This window comes from Abrus precatorius, unplaced genomic scaffold, assembly GCF_003935025.1.
Source record: "Abrus precatorius isolate BTA unplaced genomic scaffold, Abrus_2018 Scaffold7, whole genome shotgun sequence".
Lineage (NCBI taxonomy): Eukaryota > Viridiplantae > Streptophyta > Magnoliopsida > Fabales > Fabaceae > Abrus > Abrus precatorius.
In genome coordinates, this window is record NW_020874417.1 from 5,393,466 (window position 1) to 5,399,465 (window position 6,000).

The following is a 6,000-nucleotide window of genomic DNA, read 5'->3' on the forward strand; positions in this document are numbered from 1 at the left end:
CGGGATGTGGAGGAAAAGTTAGTTATATCACAAGGCCACGTGGCACATGATCCGCAAGGAAAGGGGCGAAGGAAAAGCATGAGGCGTAAGAGAGAGAATGTATTTCTAAAGGACTACGTGCTCTAGGGGGATTATGGGTGTGGTATATTCCTCTGTTCCCTTCTTCCTTACCCATTCTTCTGTTCTTCTCTTCTGAATTCTTCTCTGTTATTGAACCAGGTTACATACATCAAGTATGGTTGGCAAAGTCATGGCCGATAGTTCCTGTTAATTTCTCATTTTTGATTCTGTATTGACACTTAGTCCATTGGTTTCCTTTATACGATTTACATATTTGTATTCAGGGACCTTAAACTAGTCTTCGTAGAAAAGTTATACAAAATATACTGGTTGTTTGTTGTTTTCAGTAACAATTGTTTCATTGGTGCTTTCATTGACGCCATGGCTGAGAACACACGTTTGAAGGACTTACAGGCTGAGGTACGTGGTCATTCCGAGGAACTTCAAAAATTAATGGATCTCTTGGAACTTCGTGATCGGGAACAACGGGTTCATACTCAACAAGTCCAAGCAGAGGCTCAAGCTCGTATGGATAAGTTCCAGCAATCCTTAGATTTATTGGTCAAATCGCAATCTCAGTTCCATGGTGCCTTTTCGGGTGCAAATCAGTTGCATGTTAAGGACATTTCGTTGGGATTTCCACATTTTGATGGACAATCTTCGGTGTTAGAGTGGATCTTTAAGGCAGAAAAATTCTTTAACTATCATCATACGCCTGATGATGCGAGAGTGGAGATTGTTGCAATCCATTTCGAAAAAGAAGTAGTGCCTTGGTTTCAAATGCTTCAACGTCTTTCTGCTGTTCGTTCCTGGACAGATTTGACGCGCGCTTTGGAATCCCAGTTTGGTCCCTCTCCATTTGACTGCCCAATGTCTGAGCTGTTTAAATTATAGCAAACTGGTACAGTTTCTGATTATTATCTGAAATTTATGTCGTTGGCTAATAGATCAATTGGGTTACCTGATGAAGCTTTATTAAAGTGCTTTTTGAGTGGTCTCCATACTGAAATTAGACGAGATGTGGTCGTTCAGACTCCCACTTGTTTGATGAGAGCCGTAGCCTTGGCAAAGTTATATGAGAAAAGGTATTCACCCACTATTAAATTTGACCCCGCGCCTGTTCGACGTTATTCTCCTATTTCTTCAACGAGTTTTAATACCTCTCAGCAACATTCCAAACCTGTGGTTAAATCATCTCTTCCACCATTATTACCAAAACCTACAATTCCTCCATTGACCAATAGTAATGTCAAAAAGATAAGCCCAGCTGAAATGCAGCTTCGCAGAGAAAAGGGACTCTGCTATTTTTGTGATGACAAATTTACTTTTAACCATAGGTGCCCAAACAGACAGTATTTGTTTTTGAATTTAGAGGAAGATTCATTGGATTCTATTTGCGAGCCACCACCTGATACTGCTCAGCCTATCATTAATGAAGAAACTGGGATTGATGATCATCATTTATCACTAAATGCCCTCAAAGGTGGCATTGGTGTGGGTACGATTCGATTTTTAGCTTATATTGACAAGTTGCCTGTAACTGTTTTAGTAGATGGAGGGAGTTCCGATAAATTTTTTACAACCGCGTCTTGCAAAATTTTTGAAGCTTCCGGTAGAACCAGCCCCCATGTTCAAAGTAATGGTGGGAAATGGAAATTACATGACAACAGAAGGTTTAATTCAGAAATTGGTCATACAAGCTCAAGGGAATTTATTTCAAATGCCTGTATATTTACTTCCAATTTCAGGTGCAGATCTTATATTGGGAGCTAGCTGGTTGAAAACGATCGGTCCTCATGTGGCTGATTATGAATCCTTGAATTTAAAATTTTTGTATAATGGTAAGTTTGTAACATTGCAAGGGGATGTTGATCATGTTCCGATGCAGGCTCATTTACATCATATTCGTAGAATGGTCAACACTAATTCCATTGCAGAGGTCTATAGCATGAAAATGGTGGATCCAAACGTGCAATCTTTTTCCTTGTTAGAATTACCAGCTGATATAGAACCAGAATTGGCTTTATTGTTGAATAAATATGCTTCCGTTTTCTCTACGCCTTCAGCTTTGCCTCCACCACGTGCACATGATCATTCTATTCCTTTAATGGACGGATCTACTCCAGTAAAAGTGAAGCCATATCGTTATCCTCATAGCCAGAAGGAGGAGATTGAGAAGCTTGTTGCTGATATGCTTCAGGAGGGGATTATCCAGCCCAGCAAGAGTCCTTTTTCTTCACCCATTATACTTGTGAAAAAGAAGGATGGTTCTTGGAGAGTTTGTACTAACTATAGAGCATTGAATGCAATTACTATAAAGGATAGCTTTCCAATACCAACAGTTGATGAGTTGATTGATGAGCATTTTGGTGCCACAATTTTTTCTAAGTTGGATTTGTGATCCGGATATCATCAAATCCTGTTGAATCCAGATGATCGTTATAAAACTGCTTTTCGCACGCATCATGGACATTTTGAATGGCTTGTCATGGCCTTTGGTCTAACAAACGCCCCAGCCACTTTTCAAAGTCTTATGAATGATATTTTTCAAGGCATCTTGAGAAAATTTGTTCTTGTTTTTTTCGATGATATTTTAGTTTATAGTTCATCGTTGAAGGATCATTTGTATCATTTAGAAGTGGTCTTGCAGATTCTACAGCGACAACAATTGTATGCAAGGTTCTCTAAATGTTCATTTGGAGTAAAGGAGATAGACTATCTTGGTCATACTCTTTCAGGATTAGGGGTTGCTATGGATTACAACAAATTGAAGGCTGTTAAGGAGTGGCCGAGACCAATTAACTTGAAACAGTTACGTGGTTTTCTTGGTCTTACAGGGTATTACCGGCGATTTGTCAAAGGGTATGCCCAACTAGCAGCTCCATTAACTGATTTATTGAAGAAAGAGGCTTTTCAATGGACTGTGGCAGCTACCAATGCTTTTCAACAACTGAAGGAAGCACTTACTACAGCACCATTTTTGGCAATACTGAATTTTTTGGCACCCTTTGTTCTTGAAACAGACGCTTCTGGCTTGAGTGTGGGAGCAGTCCTAAGTCAGGAAAATCACCCTATAGCTTATTTCTCTAAGAAATTGTCATTGAGAATGCAAAACCAATCTGCATATACACGTGAGTTTTATGCTATTACTGAGGCGTTGGCAAAATTTAGACATTATCTTTTGGGCCACAAGTTTATTATTAAAACGAATCAGAAGAGCTTAAAGGAATTAGTTGAGCAGCGTTTACAAACCCCAGAGCAGCAACAATGGTTGCCAAAGTTCTTGGGCTTTGATTTTACAATCCAATATAAGCCGGGAAAAGAAAACATCCCAGTTGATGCTTTATCCAGGAGCTTAATGGTTGATGAATCCACACTTTATAAATATTTTATTTGATTTTTATAAAGTTTTAATAGAAAAAAATAGATTTAGAGGCTGTAAATAACATTAAAATCTTATTTAGGTAGAAAACAATAGCTTTCTTAATTTTTGTCTTATTTCCATTAATTTTTGTGAATATATTTTGCAATTTTGATCATTTGAATAATTGTGCAGGGAATTCTAGACAAATTTCATGAATTTTTGGCTCTTTGAAAAAAATATGAACTGAGAGTAACTACCATCAGATACCAGAGTAATCACTCCAGGGAGCTGGTTTCAAAGGATAGGCCAGAGTAACCACTTTCAGATATCAGAGTGATCACTCCAGAAGCCCCAGACCCCAAGTGTCCTGCGCGTAAACACTCTCAGAAATGGGAGTAATCACTCCAGAGACGCCCAGAAGGAAGTGTCATGCGTGTGTTTACTCTCAGAAATGAGAGTAATCACTCCAGAAAGGGAAAAAGCTAAAGTTGCTGCGCGTGTTTACTCTCTTGTTTTACAGAGTGATCACTATGGGGCCATGTCAGACTTAGTATATATAGACTTTTAGAAATTAGGGTACGGGATGCAATTTTCCTTAGATTCTTTTACCACTTTTGGAGCATTTTGCAGAGCGTAGGATTCTTGGGTGACAGCCAGGGATCCATTATAGGTTTTAATTTCCAATTTCCCTTGGATTCTCCTTGATTTTACATTAATGTTGCTTATGTTTCTACATTCTCTTCTTTCATTTGTGAAGCCCATCCATATGGAGGGCTAAATTCTCTTGTAATTCCTAGTCAACTCATATGGTTCTTGAATTCTTGAGTTTAATGGCAATATCACTCTTTCTTTCCTTGGATTTATTAACCCCAATCTCTGAATGAAATGAAATTTGCATGAGGGAAACATTGCTTAATGAACCCTAAATTACCCAACGAAATTCTAATCTAAAATTGCTTAATTTTGATTAATCTTTGAGATTGCTTAATCTTAGGGATAGAGAATTGGAGCCCACTAAGATGCTTAATTTTAATTAGGATACTAAAGTTAATTTTCGCTTGTTAAATTAACTTAATTCAAGGGAAAAATAGAGGATTATTGAATCATTTGAAAGAATAGGGATAGAACTCATTGATTGACTAGGGATTACTCTTTTTAATTGATTGAATTTCATTAGTTTACATTCTGTTCTTGATTAAAATCTAGAAATTGACAAACCTCCCCCCAATTTACTTGCTTTAAAATATATGTTTACACTTGTTCGATGTATGTTCCCAACCAAAAGTTCCTTGGAGATAACCTAGGACAACACCCTAGTATTGCATTTATATCTTGCATATTTGATGAGGATTAACGACAATCTTTGTGCATAACGAGTAGTGAAAAATCGTTCCATCAATGGTTGCGTGGTCAGAACCAATTAATCAATGGTTTACAAGGGTGGCTGAACTAACTCAAAAAGATACTAGGTTGAAGAACCTCTATGATCAGTGTGTGGCCAATCTGTTACCGTCCCCGGAATATTTGATTTAGGATGGGTTATTACTTTGGAAGGGTCGTATCATGCTACCCTCTGATGACGACCTTATCAATCAGGTGCTGTTGGAATTTCACTCTTCTAGAGTTGGAGGTCATGCGGGAGTTACAAAGACCATGGCTAGAATTTGCTCTCAATTCTTTTGGCCTGGAATGCAGCAGAGGATTCAAACATTTGTACATGAATGCCAAATTTGCCAGCAAGCTAAGGTGCAGCAAGCTTTACCTGCGGGCTTACTCCAACCCTTGCCAATTCCATTACATGTTTGGGATGATGTAGCAATGAATTTCATCACTTGTTTGCCCTTGTCTCATGGGTACTCAACAATTATGGTCGTAGTGGACCGACTCTCCAAGTTTGGTCATTTCATTCCACTCAAGGCTGAATATACAAGTAAAATAGTTGCTGAAGCTTTTGTCAATAACATAGTTAAATTGTATGGTGTACCTCGTTCCATTGTTTCAGACAGGGACAAAATTTTCATCAGCTCATTTTGGCAACATCTTTTCAAGGCTCAGGGTACCACACTTGCTATGAGTTCTTCATACCATCCCCAATCGGATGGGCAAACAGAGGTTTTGAATAAAACCTTAGAAATGTATCTTCGATGTTTTGTGTTTGACAATCCAAAAGGGTGGTATTCTATGCTTCCGTGGGCCCAATTTTGGTACAACTCTTCCTTGCATTAGAGTATTGGGATGTCCCCTTTCAAGGCTTTATACGGTAGGGACCCTTCTACTGTCATAAGGTATGAAACTGCTTCTACTGATCCAGTATCTGTTCAAGATATGCTCCAAGCTCGTGATGCAATACTTCAGCAATTAAAATTGCATTTGTTTAAGGCCCAACAATACATGAAGTAGCAAGCTGATAAAAGACGGAGGGATCTGCATTTTGCTGTAGGAGATTTGGTCTTGGTAAAATTACAACCGTATAGACAACATTCTGTTGCCTTACGGAAAACTCAGAAGTTAAGTATGCGTTATTTTGGTCCCTTTGAAGTCTTGACCAGAATTGGAGAAGTTGCTTATAAGCTTAA